A 27,898-nucleotide genomic window follows, 5' to 3' on the forward strand; every position below is an offset into this window, starting at 1 on the left:
ACACACACACACACGCACACACATTCACACAGACAGGTTGCTAACTTGATTCTTAGCATAGTAACTTAATCTCATAACCACTCCAAAATATACTTTACCTTGATTTTGTGAATAAAAATAAATAACCTTATGGGGCAAGGCAGGGATAAAAATTAGAAGTATATTTCTAACTATAATAGCTAATAATAAAAAGAACAGCACAAAATCACTGAAAATTATATTGCTAAAATGTATCTGTACATGTGGCTGTGAAAACTTAGGTGCAAAGAGAATTCTAGTTAACTACCTTCAGAAAGAGCTAATGAAATATGAGGTTTAAGAGTACATCTTTAGTACTTCTGTACCTTAAAATATTGCCGAGTATTAATTTTTCATCAAGTTGTCATTTTCTCTGACATTTGGTTTTATTAATCAAGGCATTTATCATTAATTTGTAGAAAATATCGTAATTAAGCCAAATAAAATAAAATCCTTAAAAGGTTAAAATTAGAAAGCAGGTGAATTAGAACTTTGACATTACCCTGTTGACATACAGGAGCTTTCTGGAAATATGAGAATGAAGTTTTTTTCAGTGAGTTTGGTGCCTCGATCTTGGGGCTGGCTGGTTTTTAAAAAATGTTATAAAGATTTGATTTAAAGCTCTCTGACAGTTTTGACATTCAGGTGAAAGTACTGCTGCTGCATTTGGAACAATTTGCATATCCCACTGCTAAACGGAATGTTTGAGGTGTGCACTGGTGTAAAGAAATTAAAAACAAGCTATCACACATGCTTAAGTGTATGTATTCACAAAACTGATGGTTGGATCGCACCACCCCATCGCCCTCCAATGTAATCTGTGATTTACTCTTCTATAATAAATTACCCTACCATGTTAGTCTCGCTGGAAAATCTAACCATGCATGTAAGAAGCAAAATAATTACAGCCCCCTCTTGTCTAAGAAGCCTCCTTCAATCCCTATGAGCTCTTTATACACAATGCAGCCACACGAGTCTATTGTAAACTTCTTGCCTGAAATTCTGGACTTCTATCAGTAGCCACTAAATCTCATCTGGAGAGTTTCGCTGTCCCCAATAAATACAATTTTATTTCTTATAGTTAGTTGTAAAGCTCTTCCTCAGGAGAAATTGTTACTGACATTTTGACTTTAAGCCAATACGTCTATTTAACAAAAGAACACAGTTTAAAATCATGAGTTCCAAACCAGTTAAAAAAAAAAAAAAAGGGGGAGGACAGAGGGACATAATATATAACGAAATAGAAGGAAGAAGAGTTATAGCAACACCTAATTAGGCTGAAATATTCATAAAGAGTATAAAATTTCTACTTTTTAAATTTACAATTTCATATTATTTTTAGGTGTACATAGAAAAGTATATTTAATGTGTTTAAGGACAATAAAAGAAAAACAATAAAATATAAGAAAATTTGAGGTAGCAAATCCAAGACCTTAATATCATAAGACAATTCAAGAAGATAAAGCCCATTCAGGAAAATATCACTGGACATTACCTTCAGCCTTCAGAGTCCCAAAGGCAATTCTTAACACTTCTTATTATTTGTCTGTAAAAAAAGGAATACTTAAAATTAGAAATCTGCCAAGGAAAACATTTGCATTTCTGTAATATCTTTATGACTCAGGTAGCTTAGTTTGTGTATGCCAACTAATATCTATAGTTTTAAAAAGAAAACTGAAAGCTAACACATTCATATGTGTACAAGTACTCAGTAAAACGTGGCCCAAATATACAATCTAAACCACTGCATATACATTTTTGAGGAGGGATAGCACGGCGTTTGCTATAGTATCGTAAGAAGTTATCTTAACTCATAAGGATATTTGCATTTTTATTTTCATATTTCTTTTAGGAAAAGCAAATCCCAAATTGCTTTTAACCTATTTACTTGCTCATTCTTATTAACAGAGTTCGCAAAGATCTATGATGTATAATGTACTGGTCATCACTGGTGAGTTTAAAAGTATGCAGAGATAAAACACAAGCCCTATTCTCAAAATAATAGGTAAGGTTAGAGATATATGCATAAACACAGATAACCCAAAGAAAATCAAAAGAAAATGGGTGGAAAGAAATAAAGATGCAAAGGGTAACATGTTCGGTACAGCTTAGTACCTAAGGCATTGACATTAAAACATGGCTTAATATTTCCTGTTTTAGCAGAAAGGCTAATAGTAGGGTCCTACCCATATTTAGATGCAAGGATGCCAAACAAATGGATGGGTTGCTTTTAAATTTCTTTAGTATAGAATTGAAGCTGGATGGGAACAGGCAGGATGTTGAGGTTACTTTAAAGCCAATTTGGTGATTTTGACTATATAAAGATTTAACTAAAAACAGCTCTCCTATTAAAAATTGAATTTGATGTTGTGTTCCCATTAGAAAATGATCTCTAAATTTGCTATGAAATCTCAATGATGACCTTGATGCCAAATTTACTAATAATCTCCACAGAGATTTAGCCATTCAAAGTTTCAAAAGCAGTTTTAATAATGGAAATGCAATACATAAACATATGCTTGATTCTATAATCTAGTACATCTACAGTAAAATGCCCATTAAAATTTTAAAAACCTGAGGATTTTAATTGACTATATTATTAATATGCATGCAGAATATTTTTGCAAACAACAAACCACACTAGTAAACCAAAACAAACCTAAAGTTTGGCTGCACTAATAGACAAATAGGTTCCAGAAAAGGAATCTGAAAGTCCTGTTATATTTGGGGTGCATCAGCATTATTACAGTTATTCTGCATCTGCAAATGAGGAGAGATGCTAAAAGTTAGTAACTGGTAGGAGGAGTGAAACCAGAACAATTAATGATGAAGAAATAGGATGATTAGGAACAGAAAAGAAAACATGTTCTAATCATAGATATAGGGTGGAGGACACCTTTGAGAAAATTAATTTGGCCACTACATATTACAAAAGTTATTTTTATTAATTTATTATGTCTGTTCCTCTAGAATGGAAGTAACATAAGGGCAGGCACTTTGTCTTTTTCACTGTAACCCCATTTTCTTGAATAGTGCCTGCCATATACTAGGATATCAATGAATATGTACCCAGTGAATGAATGAACAGCCTAACCAATAAAACAGGCACTAAATCTGTATCTATTTACAGATGAGAAACTTAGGCTTAAAGAAATTACATCATGTATACCAAATTAAACTGTCATTCTGCAACTACAAACTCCTACAACGCATTGTTTATTCTTCCATTCAATATTCATTCTAGCAACAGGAGAAACAGGCAATAAACAAATAAATTGTTGGACTTATAATGTCATATAATTAGTACTATGAAGTCAGATAAAACAAGATAATGACACTGAGAGTTACATGGCCTGATGTTTTAGATAGATTTGGACAGGGAAGCTTCTCAAAGGAGGTAATAATAATAAGAAAACTGAATCAAGTAAAGAAGACAGTCAAAACAAAAAAATCTGAAGGACTGGTGGAGTGAGGTGGCTCACACCTGTAATCCCAGCACTTCGGGAGGCCGAGGCAGGCGGATCACCTGAGGTCAGGAGTTCGAGACCAGCCTGCTCAACATGGCGAAACCCCGTCTCTACTAAAATACAAAAAATTAGCTGGGCGTGGTGGCGGGCGCCTGCAATCCCAGCTACTTGGGAGGCTGAGGCAGGAGAATCACTTGATCCCAAGAGGTGGAGGTTGCAGTGAGCCAAGATTGTGCCACTGCACTTCAGCCTGGGCGACAAGAGCAAAACTCCGTCTCAAAAAAAAAAAAAAAAAATCTGAAGGATCATCTGAATTGTTTTAGGATTAAATAATACATATTTCCTTGCCTAGTATAATGGCCAGCATATACCAAACAGTTTACTCAATACTTTTTATTATATTGCTAGTATTTTTATAAATTGTGAATTTCCCCACTAGATTACTTTGTCAAAGGCATTTACTGTTATTTTCCTTAAAGTTCCTTAAATAGTGCCTAGCAAGAGCTCAATAAACATTTAGAGAACAAAAATAGAAAGACACAATTTTCAGTTCATTAATTAGAAAATAAAGAGACTACATGAATATGAAAAAGTCACCATCTTTCATATGCCTGAGTCAATCTAACTCTGTTAAATCAATTTCACATAATATTTCACCTTTCCTAAATTGAAAAAAAAAGAAAAAGGGGAAAATATATTAAATGGCTAGGTCCAAGAAGTCATAGATAACAAAAGAATAAGAAAGAATCAGAAGAAAATTAAGTTATTAACATGAGGCCAATCTCTTTACCATTTACATGCTATCTGACTCCATCAGATTAACACATTTTTCCAGTGCAGGGACGTTGCTACACAGAAATCTGATTCATTTATGTATTCCTAATGCAAGCACAAGCCTTGTTATATAACAAATATTCAAAAAAATCTTTGTTGTACTGAAATGAACTAAAATGATATTTAGTAGTTTTGATGCTTTAAAGCTAGCTCAAAACACTAACAACAAACCAGGGGACTGACAAACTTAAAAAACAAATTTAAACAGAGAAAACATCAAGCATTAGGTTTGAGTCCTGTAGCAAAGGAGCAGAGAACAAGGTAGGTTCTTTCCAAAGAGTGAAATATAAGTGACTGTGATATTGGCATTGGAAGAGATAGATCAGTAGAAGAGGCCAGGGGAACTCAGATATGGGGTGAATGTTACAAGTAACATTTCCATGAACAATGTTAAGACAGCTGACTGATTACATGTGGAAAAATAAATTATGTTCTCTAATACTTATCAGTACTAAAATATAAATCAGGTCAATAAAACTCAATATAAGGACCTCTAAGAACATACGTATGTATAATTTTCTGAACTCCAACATGGGAAGGACTTTTTTTTTTTTTTTTTTTTTTTGAGACGGAGTCTCGCTCTGTCACCCAGGCTGGACTGCACTGGCACAATCTCGGCTCACTGCAAGCTCCGCCTCCCGGGTTCACGCCATTCTCCCGCCTCAGCCTCTCCGAGTAGCTGGGACTACAGGCGCCCGCCACCACGCCCGGCTAATTTTTTGTATTTTTAGTAGAGACCGGGTTTCACCATGGTCTCGATCTCCTGACCTCGTGATTCGCCCGCCTCGGCCTCCCAAAGTGCTGGGATTGGAAGGACTTTTAAAGTACATACACAATGGTATATAATATAAGCATAAAGATTTATGATTTTTACTACTTAAAATCAAAAATTTTAGCCTGGGAAACATGGTGAAACTCTGGCTCCACAAAAAAATACAAAAATTAGTTGGGCATGGTGGTGCACAACTGTAGTCCCAGCTACTCAGGGGGCTGAGGTGGGAGGATCACCTGAGCCTGGAGAGGTCAAGGCTACAGTGAGCCATGATCCTGCCACTGTACTCCAGTTTGGGCAAGAGAACAAGAACCAGTCTCAAAAAAAAAAAAAAAAAATGTGTAAGGCAAAAAACATCTTTAACAAAATTCAAAATTAAGAGGCCAACAAAAAATAAATATTTTTAAAGTGTATAATGTTCATTGGGTTAAGAGTCTTTATAAATAAACAAACATATTATTCTACTTTTTAAAATGAGCAAAATACATGAATAGGCAATTCACAATAGAATTGTGAGTTCTCTTCTAAAATATGGAATGCATTTATAAATATATTTAAACATATATAAAATATATTTTAAACTATATATAAAATAGTAATACTATTTATTAATATTAAATATTATTAATTCTAAATAATACCTATAAGTAATAAGGTGAAATAAGAAGCTAAAATACATATGAAATAATATTAATCTGCAATAGCAATGAAAGAAATGCAAATTAAATAAACTAAAATATTCCAGAATAGTGAACTGGTTAGATAAATTATATGTAATACGATATTAAGTGTTCATTAGACATGACAAGTGAAAATATATATCATTAAACTTAGAAAACAGGTTATAAAATGGTAAAAGTGATAACATACCAATATTTAATAATTTTTCTCTATATAACATAAATACAGACTATGCACAACTTTTGGTTATATGCATATATAAGTATAGATCTGTATGTACCAGGTGTGTGTGTGTTTGTGTGTGTATTAGAAAAAGTATGTATGTGACTGTAAAAAACTTAAACTACATTATTCTTTGAATTTATCTTAAGATTATGACAGACTTTTTTTCTTCTTAGAATTTATTTCCAAATTTTCTATAATAAAAACAAATTACTTTCTATAAACATAAAAAGTACTAAAAGAAGGCACCTAGTTTATGTTTCAGGAAAGAAAAATTTAATGTTATATTATCAGAATTCCTGAATGTTAAGAAAGACATTTGAAAATGTCTATCTGTCATTTTTGGTGAAATCTTTTTAACTGCATAGATTTTTTTAAAGAAAAAAATGTAAGGAAGGAAAGGAGAAAGGGCAGGTGTTGAGAGGAAGGGAAGAAAGAGAACAACAAAGAAAGAAAAATAGGATTTATAAAGATAACAGCAACTACCCATAATGGTATCTATTAGGTTCCTAGCAACCAAATTTTAACTAGTAACATCTCTAATTACATTTTCAAAGAAAAGCACAGCCTGGAATGTAGAAAACTTAAGTTGGAGGTTACATTTATACTGTGAACATACTTTTACAAGAGAAAATAGATAAAATGTTCATCGATTTCAATGATAGCACTACTGTATAAAGAGAGACAAAATATGCCATGAGAACGTAAGATGCTCCAAATCAGTTTTGGAAGTAGGAGTAGTATAAATTTCAATTAAGTAAAAGTTTAAAGTAAGCAAATTTTAAGTAGCTATAAAATCATGCTGTTCATTCCCATATAAGAAATGTTTTTCAATCCATAGTCCTTAACATGTCATTCAAAACATATGACCCTACAACATATGAACTATGAGTTCTGGTTAATTATTTCAATGGACATTATTTTGTATAAGGCTTTCCCAATGAGTACAAAATGAATAGAAACTGTTAAAGACCATTCTCTATTAATAATTATAGCAAACAAGTCTTCATTAAATAAAAATTTAAACATAAGGTTTAGTTGTATTTTATTTTAAAAGGCAAATGAAAGCCAGTTGATGATCCTGAAAGATCATAAAGAACCTGTACAGTTCCATCGTCAAGAAGACAAGGATACATTCCTTCAAAGACTAGAAAAGCCTTAATTTCAGTTCGTCCGTAATCATGCATCCTAAGGTGGAGGTATTCATTTTGGATTTGGATATATTATTAGAGTTTTTAAAACACCAGGGAAATCTGGTAAGTTCTATGGTATATTCTCAAAGAACCCTTCATAAGATTGGTCTGGCTAAACCCCATACTAAAGCCATCTGAAATAAAGTCAAATTCCATGGAGCTGGAGCTCGAGAGCAACAACAAAAGACCATTCACTGACTCAGTTATACTTGCTCTTAGGTATTTCAGGTTCGCTTCTAAAGAGAGGGAAAAAGTACAGAAAGATTAGGTACTGAATACTGTTTTTAACTCTAAAATACGATCAATTTTTTTCTTTACCTGTCTGTTTAAAAGTAACCTGAGCCCGCCCTTTTATTATGTGAAGCTTCACTCTGTTTATTTTTATTTCCCAAGAGCAGAATGCCTTAAATAAATTCTTAAAAACCAACACACCAACAAATAAATAAATTAAAACTCAATGACTATAAAAAGTACACAATCTAACCTGCTTAATTATTAACAGGTAAACACAATGCACTTCTAAATTATTTACTTAATCTCCTTCAACTAAAAACTTTAAAGTTTTTGGGCTTGAAATGTACATCCTTTCTAAGGATCCATAAAACAATTATTTAAAAATCTTCTATTTAGCCATTTTAGTAAAGGCAATTTTAAAATACCAAAGTAAATATGCACTTAAACATTTACATAAGTTGATAAAAAATAGAAGACATTTTTTTAAATTTCACAGGTCAGTAAAATTATTTTTCTTCCAGCTTTCCCTAGTCTTCTGTCAGATATTTCACTCCACCAAGAGCAGAAATATTCACTACTAAATTATATTAGATTGATATAATAGTTTTGAAGTAAGCATTTATAGAATACTCTTATTCCTGAGTATACCATAAGAAATGTATAATTATGAAACTATAAAAATATTAATAATTTTGAAACTTCAAGAAAAAAAATGAATAAATTCAAAAATCACCATTTTCTCCAGATAAGACTGGACTATTTTCACCAGCATAGCTAATCACTGAAGAATGACTGCTGCTTGATGCAAGTAACCATTGATTACCTGAAATATTGGTTGGTTAAATGTTCTAAGGGTAAGTTGGTAAGTTAAATGTTAGCTAAGGGTTCACCGGGGGGAAAGTTTTTTGTTTTTAGATCGTTTTAACTAAAAATATAAGATGTTCTAGTAGATTTCTCTGCCTTAGTAAATAGGGAATTATAATTTTATCTTTCACTTAAAATGAAAAAATTATGTTGCCTTAGAGGATGGCTCTTGAACTTTTGGGAAGTCAGGAAGGGCCTCTGGGATGATGATAAAAAACCAAGAATCTTTTTTCTCTAGAAAAGTGCGTATGATCACGAAATTTTTTATGAAATTTCCAGGGGTCCAGAGACCGACATAAAAACCCCTTGCTTTCTAATTTTACAGAATTCTAAATACTTAGACATAGGAGATTGCACTCATACAGTAACCCCCAGGACAAAAGGAGAATGTTTGAAGTTCCTTCTGAAGACAGGACTAATAATGAGCTATTTTGTTACGATTTGTATCCTTTCTTCTAAAAGGGGTGTGTAAAAACAATTCTGGTTAATTTAGTCTTGGTTAAAGGTTAAATATGTTTCCTTTAAGGACAATTGCATTACAAGGTATTTGAGCTTTGAAACAAAATAGTGCTGCTTTAAAATCACTCCACATTTTAGAAATGACAATTTTCTTCTTATATTTTTGTAACAATAGAAGGCAGAGTCAAAGAGAAAGCTATTTAATTTTCATCTTTACTTCTAAAGATTAACAGATAATAGCAAATACTTGAGCAGTCCCCATATTCAGGTTCTGTTCAAAGTGCTTTTATTTGTATTTACTTATTTAAACCTAATAAAAACTATAGGAGGTAGGTAATATCATTATACCCACTTTATCGATGTGTAAACTAAGGAACAGAGGGAGTAAGTAATTTGCCAAAGGACACCCTTTTACTGAGTGGCAGAACCAGGATTTATGCCCCCGTCAATCCAGTTGCAGAGTTCGGATTCCTACAGACCATGTTCCATTTCCAGCTTTAATCTTTCATGAGTTGTTCAATCTTTCATGAGTTGATGGTTTTTCTTGTGTGTTATTATATTTAACACAAGTCTACCTCTTCACTACCACGCAAGGAACTTTCATACTGGTTTTCCCAGAAAAATTCATTTGGTGAATTGTTCATAAGATGCTGACAAAACTGGCCCCCACCTCTGTGCAGCTGGCAGTTTTATACCACAGTAAATTTCCCAGAGTCAATGCCAAAAATTGAAAAAATAAGGTACCACCAGCTAGTAAATGTGGAATTATACAATAAAAGCTGACCTCTCATTTCCTTTTTGGAAATAGTTTTCATGGGATAAATATGTGAATGATTATATTCCAAAGGCAACCAAGACAACGGTATAAATGGGCAATATTATCATAATAACTTCTCAAAGGCAGGATTGTCTGCTATTCCTAATTCGTCTGATGAGAGGTACATCAGTTGATACAACTTTTAATTTCTAGTCCTAAATCATTTCTATGAAATAACATGTCAAAGTAAAATGCATACTTAGTGAGGGCCAGCAAGGGGCCAAATTTGCAGTATGACTATTTTCTTGAAATATGCTCTTGGCAGATTGCTACCAAAGACAGCAACCAATTTGTAATGCAGGATTTGCTTTTAGTGTACCAATCTTTATACATTGAGTAATTCCATGAAGAGCAAAGGCTGACTTAAAAAATAAATAAAATAAATAAATCCCATCCTTATGGTTTGCGCAGAACAGGTTTTAGTTATAAATTCATTCCGTTCATTTTTTATTGAATTACTCCCTAAAATAAATGCAAACAGGCAGGTACCAGTGAGACACAAGTATAAAAGGGCAAAATAAAGCAGAATGTTCAAAGTCCTAAAATATGGTTAAATATCAGGTATACAGAAAAGAAGGTACAACTCAAGGCAAATGGAAACACAAATACAAGACAACATAAGGAAGAAGCTTGATAATTACGGCAGTTTTTTTTTTTTTTTTTACATTAGACCTACAGACTTTTCTGAAGAAATTCATTTCAATGCAGCCAAGCTAGGCTGGGAATGAGAAACTGGTTAATATAAAAGTATGCCTGGAATAAAATATCATCCTTTGCCTCTATCTATCTCTATATCATCCTACACACCATAATAAAACAAATATTTGGTAATCATCTAGTTATTTCCTATAATAATTCCTAATGATTTACAGTATCAAGTCGTATATACTTGGTTTTCAAATTCCTCCTTAGTCTGGTTCCATTGTATATCCTCACTTCCAAATAATGCAGAAATTATACCGTCTCACCCAATGAGATAAGATTTTAAATAAATATACATTGTTTCAGCAAACAATTATGGGGTCTACAATGTGTCATGCAATGTTCATGTAGCTGAAATATTTTCACATATATATCAGGCTTTTCCTATGCCCTCAACATGTCCTTCACGATGTCCTTCCTATATAGTTCAGCATGAGGTACTCGTCTCTACTCTGTCAATTTCTGTTAAATTCATAGTGAACTCAAATTAATTTAAACTTGAGAAATGCCAGTTAGAAAAATTAAAGTATGATATACAATTACACCGAGGAACCAGATTTAGAACCGGAGCAGCATTGTTTCTCAAGGCCGTTCTTGTCTTCATTTTTCATGGTCAAAGGTCAATGTTGAAAAAGCTGATGAAAGCTAACAGTAAAACTCTCAAGTCTGTACCCAAGCAAAGCACCTGATCAGTATCTGATCCAAGCAAGTCAAAAAAGCAAAGAAGTTTGTGTACAACTTTTGGCTTCAGACTGATATGAAAGGCTTCATCCTTTCAATTAAGGCATAGACTTTTGCCTATCTGTGATATAAAATATATTAGCAGCTATAGACTAGGAATTTTTACATTTAAGCCAAAATACAGCCAACGGAGTTTAAATTTTAAGTAATTTGTTAAACTAAATTAACTGAATTTTCAATTACAGGTTTTAAATGTTTAGAAATTTTCCATACGTTTGTTATAGACCTCTTGTTATTTTCTAGTTCCAAAAATGTCTCTTTGCATAAACTCATGGTTTTCAGGTTTTTCACAACTGCTTCAATAAGCATTACAGTAATGCTTTTGAAAATGAAACTATTTCCTCTGCTATATTATTGCCCAGTTGACTTTCTTATCCAAAGCCAGTTTTGCTCTCTGAATTTACTTTTCTCTTTCTTCTCCCCAAAGGTGTATTGATATGGTACATAATGCTTCCATTTCCTGGTTTAATTTGAACATGCCATCCTCCCACATCATAATCCAGTTCATCTACCAACAACTTATTTTTCTTCTGTGAGGCTGGCATTGATGATGGAGATAATAGGGTTTAGGATGTCTCTTTTCAGTTATTGAGCCTGGCCCATTCCCAGTCCTAATCTTTTTCTTGTTAAAAATCAATTATATATATTTTTATTATACTTCAAGTTTTAGGGTACATGCGCACAACACGCAGGTTAGTTACATATGTATACATGTGGCATGTTGGTGTGCTGCACCCAGTAACTCGTCATTTTTTAAAAATCTTTGTCCTTTTCTCAAATCCTCCCTCCAACAACAGGAGACAGCTTTCTTTAAATGTCCCTGCTCAGTCACCATTTTCTGTGAACAAGTCTCTGCTCCATCGGGATGCACAACAACTACCCAGACCCATGTAGTGACATTCCAAATAAGCTTCTATTTGGTCTTGGAGCAAAAGAACCAAGTACTAATTCCTAATTTCTCCCAAACTTTCACTATCTCAGTGTATTCTCTCTTCTCACTCTGATTTCTATCAAGACACCTATGAATGGGCCTTCTCTTTCATTGAACAACAGTTGATTCAGATACAATCAATTCAATAACTCTCATTTTAGATCAGAAACATACATTTATGTTTAGAAAAGATTAATCAATTGAGTACCTAAGAAAACAAACAAGGAGCTAATTTAATGTCCTGTTCCCAAGAGCACTCTCACACAGACACAAAAATAAACATACACTCACACATCCCTACACACCAACTGTTTTACTAAAATCCAGCCACACTACCTTTTTTTGTCTTCCTTCATCAGGCCATGCTCATTTGGGGCTTTTGAAGATGCTTTTCTACAAGGCTCTTCTCCCAGATCATTTCATGAGGGCTTCCCCTTCTCATCATTCAGTCCTCAACTCAAATGGCACCTGGTTACTCTTTATGCCACTATCCACCCTATCTGACCCAGGTCACTTTTGATCCCACTGCCCAGATTTCTTTTCTTCACAGGATATCACTATCTGCAACTATTTTACTTATTTATAAACTGATTCATTGTTGATTTTCCTACATTAAGGAAGCTATCTGTCTTATTCTCTGCCAAATCACTTGCCCCTAGGTGTCATGCCTGGCACATAGTAAGCACTGATAGATCTGAAAAACAAATAAATGAATTTACAAAAATCATTAGCCATAAATATTTTTCAAGTGCTTACAGTGTGTAAGGTAATTCTTTTTTCAGTTGAATCCTAGGCTGAAATACGCTCTGTCTCTCAGCATTAATGGGGCACAGTAAGTCCATTTGAGAGATGGGTCCAAGATCAAGTGGATGACGCTTATTTTGAAAAAGTTCTAAACAAAATACATTCCTACCACATTAGACCTAAAATGTATTAACACATAAGATTAACAACATTGTTCTTCTCAGCTATTGTTTCCTTCACATTTCCCTATTAAACTTTTGATATGTCATTATGTCCTTTTACGATGTCAAGAACATTTGAATGGAACTGAATGAAAGTAGTTACAGTGACACATACCCAATTTGGGACCTTTACTGCCAAAATAGATGGGTCAAAATGACAAAACATGGGAAGATTCAGGGTGACACCAAACGCTGAATCTTTACATGTTCACTCCCTCCCACATTCATGCAATGTACAAATATTCTGACTATACCTAGCCTTGACAACAGTTCTAATGCCTCTACAGGTGAAAACATTCATTCATTTAAACCAGGACCTTATCTATAAAGTGCCAAATAATAAATATTTTAGCCTTTGCAGGTCATATAGTTTGTTTCAACTACTCAACTCTGCTACTATAGTCTGAAAGCAGCCATAGGCAATAAACATATAAACAAATGGCCATGGCTGTACTCCAATAAAACTTTGTTTACAGAAGGGGGTGGGATGCATTTAGCAAACCCTGATCTAACCCATCAGTGAAGCCTCCAAAATTTATATATGGGGAGATTTAGCAAGAAAATTTGATCAGAAAGTGTGTTAGGAGGACTTGTATTAGAATCTGCTTTTCTGTGGTACACATTTTGCTTTTATATGAAATATATGTGTATGGGGGGGTTGGAAAAGATTACAGGAAACCTGAACCTCTCAGGTCACTCTTGTCACTGCTGCCTAATCCTGCAATCCATTTGAGGGTGTTCTTGGCATTAAAATTTGGCCTTCTATAGATTCATCAGCTTTCTCTGCATATTTTATCCATCAGATTATTTATAACATAAATTTACAATTATTTTTGAAAAGCCACAACAAACACTTGGTTGAAGTTCAAAATATACATTCCCTTTAACCATGCTAATTCTGCATTCTATTTCAAACATTATTAATTTTGTCAGGCAAGATTTGTTTATAATAAACTCATTTTTTTCATCACTCATTATTCCTTTGTCTTCAAGATGTTTACCGACTTCCCTTACAATGTTTTATGAGAATGCTGTCAGATACCCTGTAAGCCATTTAACATTACATTTACATCTATTATAACAATTCTTTCTCCCTCAAAATCTTTTAGGTCTTCTAAATTTCCCAATTGGAATATACCTTTATCCAAAGTATAATACACCTTTACCTGTTTCTGGTTGATAGCTATTTTTAAAAGGTATTTTTAAACACATTATATGTTTTTCAAAATTGTGTTTTAACACCAAAACAGCTACGCAATTAAACTAAAATTTAGTAAAGATTCTAAATGATAACACATTGATTCACACTATCACAAGATACATTACATATTAATTAGTAATGTTATCATTTTCTACTCCCCATCTTATAGTTTCTGTAATAAATTCTACTGCCAATCAGCTTTCATTAAGATATCAGCCCTTCTAATCATGATAACCAATAAATTGTACTCTATGCTTCTGACATCCAATTCTGCTTTATCTATTCTGGCTACATAAATCTCTAAAGTCTATAGTGTCAAAATATTTTTGTAGCTTCAACTAGGGTTTGACAAAAATGCTAAAACTATAAAATCTAAATGTAAAGTTTACCATTAAATTATATCAGCATGTCATACAACCATGATTTTTAAAATAAAATGAGAAAATACATAAGGTAAGATTTTAGATAACATCATAAAGTCTGCTTCAGTTTGATTCAGTATTCAATAAATAAAACCACTTGAGAATCCTAGTAAAAGTAAACCTTGAGATGGTTGAAATATCCATTTTAAATAATGGGAATTTTAGGTAATTGTCTGTATAAAACAAGAATCAGGCTTTTGAGGTCATAAAATGCTTGACCTTCCCAGGTACAATGAATGCAGAAAGCTTACTACTAAGTTACACAATAGGGGTAAGATTGTTGAATCTATCTGAAAAATAACATTTTCAAAAGCTCCACAAAGTAACTGATTCATTAAAGAAATAATTGGAAAGATTCTTTCTCTTTCCTCATATGAAGGAGAAATCACAAAACATTGCAATATTTCCAAAAGAGGATGAAGTGCTCACATTTCACTTGTGAGGTTTCAATAGCTTTATTACCTATGCTCTTGCTATTTGTTCAGCATGCTGAAGAAAAGTATTTCCAAAATAACATAGGTTTGCTAATCCTTGGTTCCTGATAATATTACACGATAGGATAGGAGCTTTCAAACACAATCAAGCTGACAGTCACTTGCTCTGTACTCAGAGGGACCAATTTCTCCCTGTAGACATGAATACAGCACAAATAATAAAGTGCCAAAAGTTGAGTGTAAGTGCAAACCCTTCAACATCAGTCAGGTATCAGCAAAAAGTACCTGTTTAGTTATATGTAAAAGAAGTCAGGTACAACATGTTGAAAAGGAGGGAAGATTAGAATTGAAATAATTTATCTGCCTCTGCTAGTTCATGTGCATCCCTGAAAAGAATTAAACCAACCTTGCCAAAGATAACTCTTGTCTAGGTACAAACTGTCTTATCAATGCCATCTCATCTACTCCCTATCTTCTTCTTTTTTTGAAAGAAACTTTTTATTTATTTATTTTTCACATTGCAAGCGATGGATTCCATTTTCTTTTTTTTTTATTATGCTTTAAGTTCTAGGGTACATGTGCACAACGTGCAGGTTTGTTACATATGTATACATGTGCCATGTTGGTGTGCTGCACCCATTAACTCGTCATTTACATTAGGTATATCTCCTAATGCTATCCCTCCCCCCTCCCCCAACCCCATGACAGGCCCTGGGGTGTGATGTTACCCTATCGGTGTCCAAGTGTTCTCATTGTTCAATTCCCACCTATGAGTGAGAATACGCGGTGTTTGGCTTTTTGTCCTTGCCATAGTTTGCTGAGAATGATGGTTTCCAGCTTCATCCATGTCCCTACAAAGGACATGAACTCATCCTTTTTTATGGCTGCATAGTATTCCATGGTGTATATGTGCCACATTTTCTTAATCCAGTCTATCATTGATGGACGTTTGGGTTGATTCCAAGTCTTTGCTATTGTGAATGGTGCTGCAATAAGCATACATGTGCATGTGTCTTTACAGTAGCATGATTTATAATCCTTTGGGTATATACCCAGTAATGGGATGGCTGGGTCAAATGGTATTTCTAGTTCTAGATCCTTGAGGAATCGCCACACTGTCTTCCACAATGGTTGAACTAGTTTACAGTCCCAACAACAGTGTAGAAGTGTTCCTATTCCTCCACATCCTCTCCAGCACCTGTTGTTTCCTGACTTTTTAATGATCACCATTCTAACTGCTGTGAGATGGTATCTCATTGTGGTTTTGCTTTGCATTTCTCTGATGGCCAGTGACGATGAGCATTTTTTCATGTGTCTGTTGGCTGCATAAATATCTTCTTTTGAGAAGTGTCTGTTCATATCCTTCACCCACTTTTTGATGGAGTTGTTTGGTTTTTTTTCTTGTAAATTTGTTTGAGTTCTTTTTAGATTCTGGATATTAGCCGTTTGTCAGAAGAGTACATTGCAAAAATTTTCTCCCATTCTGTAGGTTGCCTGTTCACTCTGATGGTAGTTTCTTTTGCTGTGCAGAAGCTCTTTAGTTTAATTAGATCCCATTTGTTAATTTTTGCTTTTGTTGCCATTGCTTTTGGTGTTTCAGACATGAAGTCCTTGCCCATGCCTATGTCCTGAATGGTATTGCCTAGGTTTTCTTCTAGGGTTTTTGTGGTTTTAGGTCTAACATTTAAGTCTTTAATCCATCTTGAATTAATTTTTGTATAAGGTGTAAGGAAGGGATCCAGTTTCAGCTTTCTACATATGGTTAGCCAGTTTTCCCAGCACTATTTATTAAATAGGGAATCCTTTCCCTATTTCTTGTTTTTGTCAGGTTTGTCAAAGATCAGATGGTTGTAGATGTGTGGTATTATTTCTGAGGGCTCTGTTCTGTTCCATTGGTCTATCTCTCTGTTTTGGTACCAGCACCATGTTGTTTTGGTTACTGTAGCCTTGTAGTATAGTTTGAAGTCAGGTAGCGTGATGCCTCCAGCTTTGTTCTTTTGGCTTAGAATTGTCTTGACAATGTGGGCTCTTTTTTGGTTCCAAATGAACTTTAAAGTAGTTTTTTCCAGTTCTGTGAAGAAAGTCACTGGTAGCTTGATGGGGATGGCATTGAATCTATAAATTACCTTGGACAGTATGACCATTTTCACGATATTGATTCTTCCTACCCATGAGCATGGAATGTTCTTCCATTTGTTTGTGTCTATTTTATTTCGTTGAGCAGTGGTTTGTAGTTCTTCTTGAAGAGGTCCTTCACATCCCTTGTAAGTTGGATTCCTAGGTATTTTATTCTCTTTGAAGCAATTGTGAATGGGAGTTCACTCATGATCTGGCTGTTTGTCTGTTATTGGTGTATATGAATGTTTGTGATTTTTGCACATTGATTTTGTATCCTGAGACTTTGCTGAAGTTGCTAATCAGCTTAAGGAGATATTGGGCTGAGACGATGGGGTTTTCTAGATATACAATCATGTCATCTGCAAACAGGGACAATTTGACTTCCTGTTTTCCTAATTGAATACCCTTTATTTCTTTCTCCTGCCTGATTGCCCTGGCCAGAACTTCCAACACTATGTTGAATAGGAGTGGTGAGGGAGGGCATCCCTGTCTTATGCCAGTTTTCAAAGGGAATGCTTCCAGTTTTGCCCATTCAGTATGATATCGGCTGCGGGTTTGTCATAAATAGCTCTCATTATTTTGAGATACGTCCCATCAATATCTAATTTATTGAGAGTTTTTAGCATGAAGGCTGTTGAATTTTGTCAAAGGCCTTTTCTGCATCTATTGAGATAATCATGTGGTTTTTGTCTTTGGTTCTGTTTATATGCTGGACTACGTTTATTGATTTGTGTATGTTGAACCAGCCTCGCATCTCAGGGATGAAGCCCACTTGATCATGGTAGATAAGCTTTTTGATGTGCTGCTGGATTTGGTTTGCCAGTATTTTATTGAGGATTTTTGCATCAATGTTTTCATCAGGGATATTGGTCTAAAATTCTCTTTTTTTGTTGTGTCTCTGCCAGGCTTTGTTATCAGGATGATGCTGGCCTCAAAAAATGAGTTAGGGAGGATTCCCTCTTTTTCTATTGATTGGAATAGTTTCAGAAAGAATGGTACCAGCTCCTCCTTGTACCCCTGGTAGAATTCGGCTGTGGATCCATCTGGTCCTGGACTTTTTTTGGTTGGTAAGCTATTAATTATTGCCTCAATTTCAGAGCCTGTTATTGGTCTATTCACAGATTGAACTTCTTCCTAGTTTAGTCTTTGGAGGGTGTGTGTGTCCAGGAATTTATCCATTTCTGCTAGATTTTCTAGTTTATTTGCATAGAGGTGTTTATAGTATTCTCTGATGGTGGTTTGTATTTCTGTGGAATCGGTGGTGATATCCCCTTTATCATTTTTTATTGCGTCTATTTGATTCTTTTCTCTTTTCTTCTTTATTAGTCTTGCTAGCAGTCTATCAATTTTGTTGATCTTTTCAAAAAACCAGCTCCTGGGTTCATTGATTTTTTGAAGGGTTTTTTGTGTCTCTATCTCCTTCAGTTCTGCTCTGATCTTAGTGATTTCTTGCCTTCTGCTAGCTTTTGAATGCTTTTGCTCTTGCTTCTCTAGTTCTTTCAATTGTGATGTTAGGGTGTCAATTTTAGATCTTTCCTGCTTTCTCTTGTGGGCATTTAGTGCTATAAATTTCCCTCTACACACTGCTTTGAATGTGTCCCAGAGATTCTGGTATGCTGTGTCTTTGTTCTCGTTGGTTTCAAAGAACATCTTTATTTCTGCCTTCATTTCGTTATGTACCCAGTAGTCATTCAGGAGCAGGTTGTTCCATTTCCATGTAGTTGAGCGGTTTTGAGTGAGTTTCTTAATCCTGAGTTCTAGTTTGATTGCACTGTGGTCTGAGAGACAGTTTGTTATAATTTCTCTTCTTTTACATTTGCTGAGGAGTGCTTTACTTCCAACTATGTGGTCAATTTTGGAATAAGTGTGATATGGTGCTGAGAAGAATGTATATTCTGTTGATTTGGGGTGGAGAGTTCTGTAGATGTCTATTAGGTCCACTTGGTGCAGAGCTGAGTTCAAATCCTGGATATCCTTTTTAACTTTCTGTCTCGTTGATCTGTCTAATGTTAATAGTGGGGTGTTAAAGTCTCCCATTATTATTATGTGGGAGTCTAAGTCTCTTTGTAGGTCTGTAAGGACTTGCTTTATGAATCTGGGTGCTCCTATATTGGGTGCATATATATTTAGGATAGTTAGCTCTTCTTGTTGAATTGATACCTTTACCATTACGTAATGGCCTTCTTTGTCTCTTTTGATCTTTGTTGGTGTAGTCTGTTTTATCAGAGACTAGGATTGCAACCACTGCCTTTTTTTTGTTTTCCATTTGCTTGGTAGATCTTCCTCCATCCCTTTATTTTGAGCCTGTGTGTGTCTATGCACGTTCTTATCTCTCTTTCTCTCCTAAACTTTCTTTTTTTTTGTAATAATCTCTCTCTCCACCTAAACTTTTCAACTTCTCTCTCTTTCTGTCTTTTTTACTCCCTCCACTAGACATACACACTCTCTCTCACAAATAAATACTCACTGTATGATGCTAACTGCTAACTTAAAGGAGATTTAATTTTATCAATCACATATGATTATTGATGTGACAGTACAAGAGTAAATATGTCAGCAACTGAAAAATTAGGGCAACATGATCCAAATCAAGTGCTAAATATACTAATCATATACATACTATGCACTTCTATAGAAAAGTTATTAGGCTATAAGCAATCATAATGATTAGCATAAATATCCTAAAAAAACTATTAAAAGTCAAGACAGGGAGATTCAGCTGACATAGTTCTATCTCCCTTTCTTTTCATATAAAGAGATATTCAGTATGATGTTGCTAATTAAGAAGTGAAACAAGTTAGAATGAAAGCTATAAAGGGAAATCTCTGGGTGTCAGAAAAAAAAGAACTCAAAGCCAGAGCAGAAGATGGGGCTGAACTCTTGGTGTCCCCCTAGAGCACCATAGCCACATACATCCATATATTTGTCCGCAGTGTGGGGAAACAGACAAAGCCTGAAGCCAATGAGAGGAGTGGAACAGAAACTGAGACTCCCGCTTATTAATGGATGCCCCCTCCTGCATCTGTAAGATTTAGACTAGAAAAGTCTATAGACTAGACTAGAGACAGAGTAATAAAGCTAGAAATCTTCTTACGGTTCTGGGAAAAAAAAAGAAACACATAGAAAATGAAACCCAGATACGTGCCATGGGTGCCTTAGGAATCAGCATTGCCCTATTTGGGACAGAAAACTCAAAGCCAAAAATTAACACAAAACCTATTAGGTTTTCTGTAGACCAGTACAGGCACAGATCATGGGTCACAGAATAGAAGGAAATGCTAAATTACTTTGGAAGGACCCAAAGAACTCACAGAGAAAGCAACCTTCTTCAACTGAGAATGAGCTAACCATAGGATCAAAAACTGATACTCTTTTGTTCCATTCAACATCTATCTATTAAATGCTTTTTTAGGCAGATATTATTTTAGACCCTGAAGATATATTAGTGAATAAAACATAATTCCTGTTTATACTCTCATGAGGAAGACAATGAACACAGAAATATAAAATATAATGTTCAGTACTAATAAATGCCACAAGAGAAAAGTAGTACAAAAGAAAATAGATGAAGAGATGGAGAAACAGATATGCAGAAAAAATATTTACAGAAAGACTCTAAGAAGGTGATATTTGAGCAGAACCCTGAACAAAGTAAAGGAGTGAGTCATGAGGTAGAAGATACATCAACAGGAAAGAATAAAATTAGTAAAGATATAGATTTACATTACACCATTTTGAACTAACTGATGTGTAAAAACTTCACCCTTTGAAGACTGTACATTCTTTCCAACTAATGTGTAATATTTATAAAATTCAACCATTATGATCTAAAAAGAGGTGTTAACAAATACCAAAGAATTGGTATTACAAAATAAGGTATCTGACCACAATGGAATAAAATAAGAAATTAAGATGAAAAGATAGATTTAAAAGCCCTATATATTTAGAAACTAAAAAAAATTCCTAAATATTCCACGAGTCAAAGAAGAAATAATAATTGAAATATTAATTATTTAAAATGAACACAATAAAGGCACTACATATCAAAACCTGTGGGATGCAGCTAAAGTGGTTCTTAGTGGAAAATTTACGGTTTTAAATGCATATATTAGATTTTTTAAATATGTAAAATTAGTTAAGGATCTCACTTAGCAAGTTAAAAAATAATAGCAGAATAATCCATGTAAAAGAGAAGGAAAGAAACAATAATGATTAGAACAAAAATTAATAACATGAAACAAATGTACAATAGAGAGCATCAGCAAAACCAAAATTTGTTCTTTAAGAAGAGGTGTAATATATTAGGCTAAACCATATTATTTTTTCAGTATTCAACCCGCAGTGAAACTTATGCTGATCAAAAAATATTAATCATTAAATATTTAAGTAAGAAAATAGAGGCACTGATTAGAAACTTTAGGAATAAAGAGAATGTATCTCGAACAACATAGCAAAGATTTAAAATAACCTGAGAATATACTAAGCACCTAAATGGCAATCAATTTACAAACTCAAATGAAATAGGCAGTTTCCTAGAAACATGTAACATAGGAAAACTATGTAATTAGAAATAGAAAACCTGAATAAATTTATGATCAATAATTGAGAGAAAAAATAATCTCCTGACAAGTTACATCTCACATGGTTTAACAGTTGAATCCTGCCAAGCCTTTAAGGAATGGATAATCATATCTTATATAAACTATTACAGAAAGAAAAATAAATATCCAAACTTCACTGTCTTCTTACTTTTTTTTCAGAGCACTTAGTGTCTTAGTAATATTTTCACAACAAACTTAGCTTAAAAGTATGTAACAGATCCATTAATTTAGTAGTTAGGTCTAATCAACTCAATAAGTATTTTTGTCCCAGAAATACAGCCATACAGAAATAATAAACACAAATTTTTAAAAATTATTTTTACTTCATTCTTATATAGCCATCTTTAAATTTATTATTATTGGGATGTGTGTGCCTGTCAGGCACTGCACAACTTTTCAAACCTTGAAATCTGATTGGACACTGCCACACTTACTTCCTGTTCTATATTAATTTTCATGCAGTACCTGCTTTCTATGACAGCAACCACCAAAAACCAAGCTTCACAAAGACATGACACCATCAGGATGAATTTACTGAAATCCCACGCTAAAACTGAACTATTCAAGCTAGTGTCTGACCTGGTGTCTGACAGATGCTGAATACTGCTACGTTTCTCTTAAAAATTTTAAATAGCTCAGGGCCCACCTGTGAGTTCACTGTGGCCCCACAGGAGTGTCTTGGAACACAGATTGCAAACCATGGCATTATGGTGAGAAATGATTTGTAAATTTTTAAGTACACAAAACTGCACCGAATGTTCATGGATAAGTGTGTGCGCATGTGCATGCATGAAATGAAAATATAAAAATAGTAAAAAAATGAACTGAAAGCATACGCATTAACTTCAGAAGAGTGGTTACCTCTAGGGACAAAAGGTGGAAATGTAAACACAAGGGAACTTCAACTATTTCTGCAATGATTAATTTCTGTAAAAACAAAATTCAAGCAAATACGGCAAATGCTAATTTTTTAAAAATATGGGTGATGGGTATTTGGTATTTATTACATTAATTTTGTGCCTTATATTTTTGAAATAGTTCATAAAAGAAAATTAGAAATGACAAGCATTGTGAGTTTTCAAAAGCTTCATATAGGCTGCTACTTTTAGCATGCCATTCTAAATCCCAGGACATCTGGTTACTGTTAGACCTGCTTTTCTAGTTTCCATTTAGAATCATCAAACTATCCATTCAGAGTAGTCTTAACATTTGAAGAAAAAAAATCATATAAAGACCTCTATTTCCTAAGCTTCACCCTAAGTCACAAATGCTGCTTTTATTTAGTAACTTTGAAAAAATCTCAGCAGAAATCAGATATAAGTGCTTTCTATTCACTTCTTCAAAATATACTTATTCTCATTTCAGTTATTGAAAATAATACCATAGTATGATAGAACATAACATGTATTCATTTAGTGCTATCACAAACCCCACAAATCTCTAGTCCATTGCAAGAAATATACTCATTTTCAAACTTAGTATTAATCTATTTATTTTGTAGGATACTAACCAAGTCAAAAATGAAACTACATTGAATTAACTGATGATTATGCCAGATGTACATTAAGTTTGTGTTAGTCACGTATCCCAGTTCCTCACATCCATCTCCCCTTTACCTTCTCCCAACCCCAACTTTTTAAAATAAAATTAATATTATTCATTACAAGCAGGAAACTATAGAGGGAATATCAGCAAATGTCAGAAGTTCCGTGTATCAATCAAGGATCAAAGAAGTTCCACGATAATAGCATGAGCTACAATAATAAATTAAAGAAGATAGCAATTATCCCACCTTACTCTGAACTGGCCAGATCATGGCACATGTCTTATATTATGAGGACACCGCCTTATCAAAAAGCCTAAAGAGAAAAACATGTAGAATGGTGAGAGAAATCTTTTTTTTTCTTTTTTTTATTATTATGCTTTAAGTTCTGGGGTACATGTGCAGAACATGCAGGTTTGTTACATAGGTATACATATGCCATGGTGGCTTGCTGCACCCATCAACCTGTCATCTACATGAGGTATTTCTCCTAATGCTATCCCTCCCCTAGCCTCCCATCCCCCAACAGGCCCTGGTGTGTGATGTTCCCCTCCCTGTGTCCATGTGTTCTCCCTGTTCAAATCTCACTTATGAGTGAGAACATGTGGTGTCTGGTTTTCTCTTCTTGTGTTAGTTTGCTGAGAATGATGGTTTCCAGTTTCATCCATGTCCCCGCAAAGAACATGAACTCATCCCTTTTTATGGCTGCATAGTATTCCATGGTGTATATGCGCCACATTTTCTTTACTCAGTCTATCATTGATGGGCATTTGGGTTGGTTCCAAGTCTTTGTTATTGTGAACAGTGCCACAATAAACATACGTGTATTTTTTTAATAACATACACGTATGTCTTTATAGTAGAATGATTTATAATCCTTTGGGTATATACCCAGTAATGGGATTCCCAGATCAAGTGGTATTTCTAGCTCTAGATAGAAAAACAAACAACCCCATCAAAAAGTGGGTGAAGGATATGAACAGACACTTCTCAAAAGAAGACATTTATGCAGCCAAAAAACAGGCAAAAAAAAAGCTCATCATCACTGGTCATTAGAGAAATGCAAGTCAAAACCACAATAAGATACCATGTCACACCAGTTAGAATGGTGATCATTAAAAAGTCGGGAAACAACAGACGCTGAAGAGGATGTGGAGAAATAGGAACGCTTTTACCCGGTTAGTGGGAGTGTAAATTAGTTCAACCATTGTGGAAGACAGTGTGGCGATTCCTCAAGAATGGTGAGAAATCTTATACAGTAGGGGCAGTTGAGGCAACTAGAGAGGGTTAACTTGGAAAACAGAAGACAAAGAGAGAAATCTCCAGTATCACCATGTTTTTGGTAGAGTATTATGTAGAGAGATAATCAGGTAGTTACAAATCACTGGAAGACAAGAGCATGGATCTCCAGGAATGACTGCTAGATCCACAGTGTAGAATCTTTGGGATGATTAAAACGTTCTGGAATTAGATAGTGGTGATGTTTGTACAACCTTGTGAATATGCTAAACTCTATTCTTGAAATGGGTGAAATTTTATGGTATGTGTAAAACAAATTTTAAAGTGTCCATTTGATTCAGTAACATGATTAGTATAATCCAAATAATACATGAAAAGTCAAAAAGGAAAATGAGGAAGTTGAACTAGCACAATAAAATAAACAACAAATTTTATTTGGATTTCATCAGTTTGCATGCACTCATTTTTTGTTCATCTTTGTATCACATATATTGATATAACCACCAACAAAATCAAGATACAGAGCTGTTGTGCCACCACAAAAGAATTTGTGACCTCTTTATATGCCTGACCTTCTGAAACCTCTGAAAATAACTAGACTTAATAATAAGAGTAATGGGAAACTACTGAAGAGTATTAAGTGATAAAGTCACATGGCAGACTGTTTGTTTCCCTTTATCTCAAATAAAAACAGGGGTGCACAACTGAAGAAAGAAGAGGAATTAGAATATTATTTCAATAACTAAAGCAAAGCATGATGATGTAGAATAGAATAGTGACTCTAGATATGCAGAAGAATGGATAATTTCAAAGATGTAGATTCAAAAGAATATGGTAGTTAACTAAATGTGGTAGTCAGGAAGGGATCAAGTTGAGCTTACCTGACTTGGGTATCTGGGTTGGTGGTAATATGATTCACAGAGATGTGAAACGTGAGGGAAGCGGCTTGGATGTGCTAAGTTTATTTCTTTATATGTTAAGTTACTTATGGGTTATTCAAATGAAGATGTCTAGAAGGTAATTTGGTATTGGAGTCTGAGGTTCAGGAAGAGGATCTTCTTTAAGATAAAGATGTGGCTGTAATCAATCCATATATAGTAACTGAAGCCAGAAAATTAGGTAAGATCAATCAGAATATGGTATCATCCAAGTCAAGAGAAAAGAATGAGGATAGTGGAGGGGAAAGGAGGGGATGTTAGGGGAGGGGAGGGGAAAGGAGGGGATGTTAGGGGAGGGGAGGGGAGGGAAAAGGAGGGGAAAGGAGAGGAGAGGAGAGGAGAGCAGAGGAGAGGAGAGGAGCAGCGAAATCAAAGGAGGGAAAGGGAAGGGAAGGGGAAGGGGAAGGGGAAGGGGGAGAGGGAGAGGGAGAGGGAAAGGGAGAGGGAAATGAAAGGAGGAAGGAAAGGAAAGGAGGAGGGAAATGAAAGGAAAGGAAGGGGGGGGGAATGAAAGGGAGAGGGAAATTTTCAGGGCAAAACAGAAAGAATGGAAGGACAGAAGGATGGAAGAGAGGACGGAAGGAACTTGCACAAATTGAGGGCACACGTAAAAACTTCAAATATCATGTACTCATTACATATAATTTGTGCTATATAAAACTTAGTGCAAACTTATCAGCTTTTCTTTCTTTAAACCTACATTTTTTTTTACTTACTGTTTTTCCCTCGAAAAGTTCTTTATTCTTAGAAGGAATTTCCTCAAGTATTTATATTCAATCCCAATATTTTTTCTAAAATGAAACATCTCTACTTTCTTGGCCCAAGAACCGTGGTAACTAGCTTGAAAACAGTGCTATATATTTGTTATGTCAGGAAAAATATAGTTGAATGAAGTGTTCTCTTTCCCATAAAGAAAAAAGAGTTTCAAGCTACATTTAAGTTTTCTTTATACTACCACCTCTCCAAGCGTTTCAGCTATCATTGTTTTTTAACTGCCTCTATAATACATAATATGCAGCCAAATATTTGGAGATATTTTGGTCAAAAGATATGTTAGCAACAACAATAAAAATAATAAAACAATTCTCAATGATAACTGAGGCTATTGCATAATTTAAATAAAATGGAAAAAGTCAGCATCAACTTTGAATTCATTGGCCTTTGTTAATTTATGTTGCAATCTTATACTTGTTTAAGGCATAACTCTGAATTCATTTAATGACCTAGACTATTTTGTGTTGGACTTTCATTTTTAAAAAAAAATAGCAAAATAAAATGCCATCTCATAGAGTGCTATTTACCATATGAGATCCATCTGGCAATACCATCTAATATTTAACTTTAAAGGCACAGTTATCAAATAGTTGCTCTAAAGTGCTTATAAGAGCCAAATTCTTCTGGTTTTTCTTCTAAGGCATATTATATTACTGATAATTTTAGGATAACAGATCTGAATGTAGATGATTTTAAATGTTGATTACAGCATATTATTTAATATTTTAAACATTGACTAATTCATTTCTAAATTATTTGTAAATTAGCAGACTATTTCTTTTATAAAATTAAATATTTTGTATTCTCCCACCCCACCACTAGAAGTCCTAAAACATAAACGTTAAGGGGAATATTACAATTCTAAATAAAGGATTTAAAGTAATATTTTCCTATTAGTTTTGTGGCCTGTTTTCTTTTCCAGTAATATTTTGAGTCCAGTTCACCATAACTTACCAATACCCTTTCACGTTTCCCAAACCCTAGAAACACTTAACAGATTTTTCTCTCCACAGGTTGGCTATATTCAAAAGAAACATTGGTCTATCAGGACCTCTCAGTATTGATGTTGTGGACAAGACCAAAGAGAACTTAACATTTTGAAAATAGCTACTTTACCTTATATACGACTCATCAACATTTAACTCAGTGTTACTCAGTGACGTGCTGCCAAAAGTAATTTACCAGGTTCCAAATGCTATATCCCTGGATAAATTGTTCTCCAAAAGCAAACAAACAAAAAACCTCATTATATATTTTTAAAGAAAAATGTGGCCCCCACTACTAGGTCAGCAGAGAATTCTGAGAATATATAACAAGAACTATGACTTTGGTCCCAAAAGCTCTGGCACAGGAAAACACTATCAACTTCTTGCAACAACAGAATACCATCAATACTAGCAGGGACATGCTTATGTCTACATTTAGGTGAACTAGCAAAATCTTTCATCTGACATGTACTGAATTCTTGATCATTACGAGGAAAAAAATTATATCTGAAGTGGCATATTCTAAACCTGATGAATTTCCCACAAATTGAAAAAAAAAATTTCTCACAAGTTAAAAAAAAGGAGCCTATATTTCAAACTATTACCTGTATTGTAGGCTTCTGAACAATTTTATTATACTCTTCAGTGTTTTCCAGGTTTGTTAAAATAAGCACTTTAAAAACAGGAAAAAATAAGCATTAAAAGATAAATTCTAGCACTCTACTCTTACAAGATAAAAAAG

General features: G+C 34.2%; 1 protein-coding gene across 13 annotated transcripts in view; it reads right to left on the reverse strand.

Moving 5' to 3' along the window:
* ZBTB20 (zinc finger and BTB domain containing 20) overlaps positions 1–27,898 on the reverse strand; it is an 833,136-nt gene that overhangs the window by 651,980 nt on the left and 153,258 nt on the right. For 11 of the 13 annotated variants that reach the window (XM_063630087.1, XM_063630085.1, XM_063630084.1 and 8 more), the window contains one exon: positions 1,514–1,564. The exons of the other annotated variants lie outside the window; for them this stretch is intronic. The gene's annotated coding sequence lies outside the window, so the exon portion shown is untranslated. Of the gene's footprint in view, positions 1–1,513; positions 1,565–27,898 lie in introns of those variants that run through there. 13 annotated transcript variants of the gene reach the window in all.

Source organism: Symphalangus syndactylus, chromosome 21 (genome assembly GCF_028878055.3).
Source record: "Symphalangus syndactylus isolate Jambi chromosome 21, NHGRI_mSymSyn1-v2.1_pri, whole genome shotgun sequence".
NCBI lineage: Eukaryota > Metazoa > Chordata > Mammalia > Primates > Hylobatidae > Symphalangus > Symphalangus syndactylus.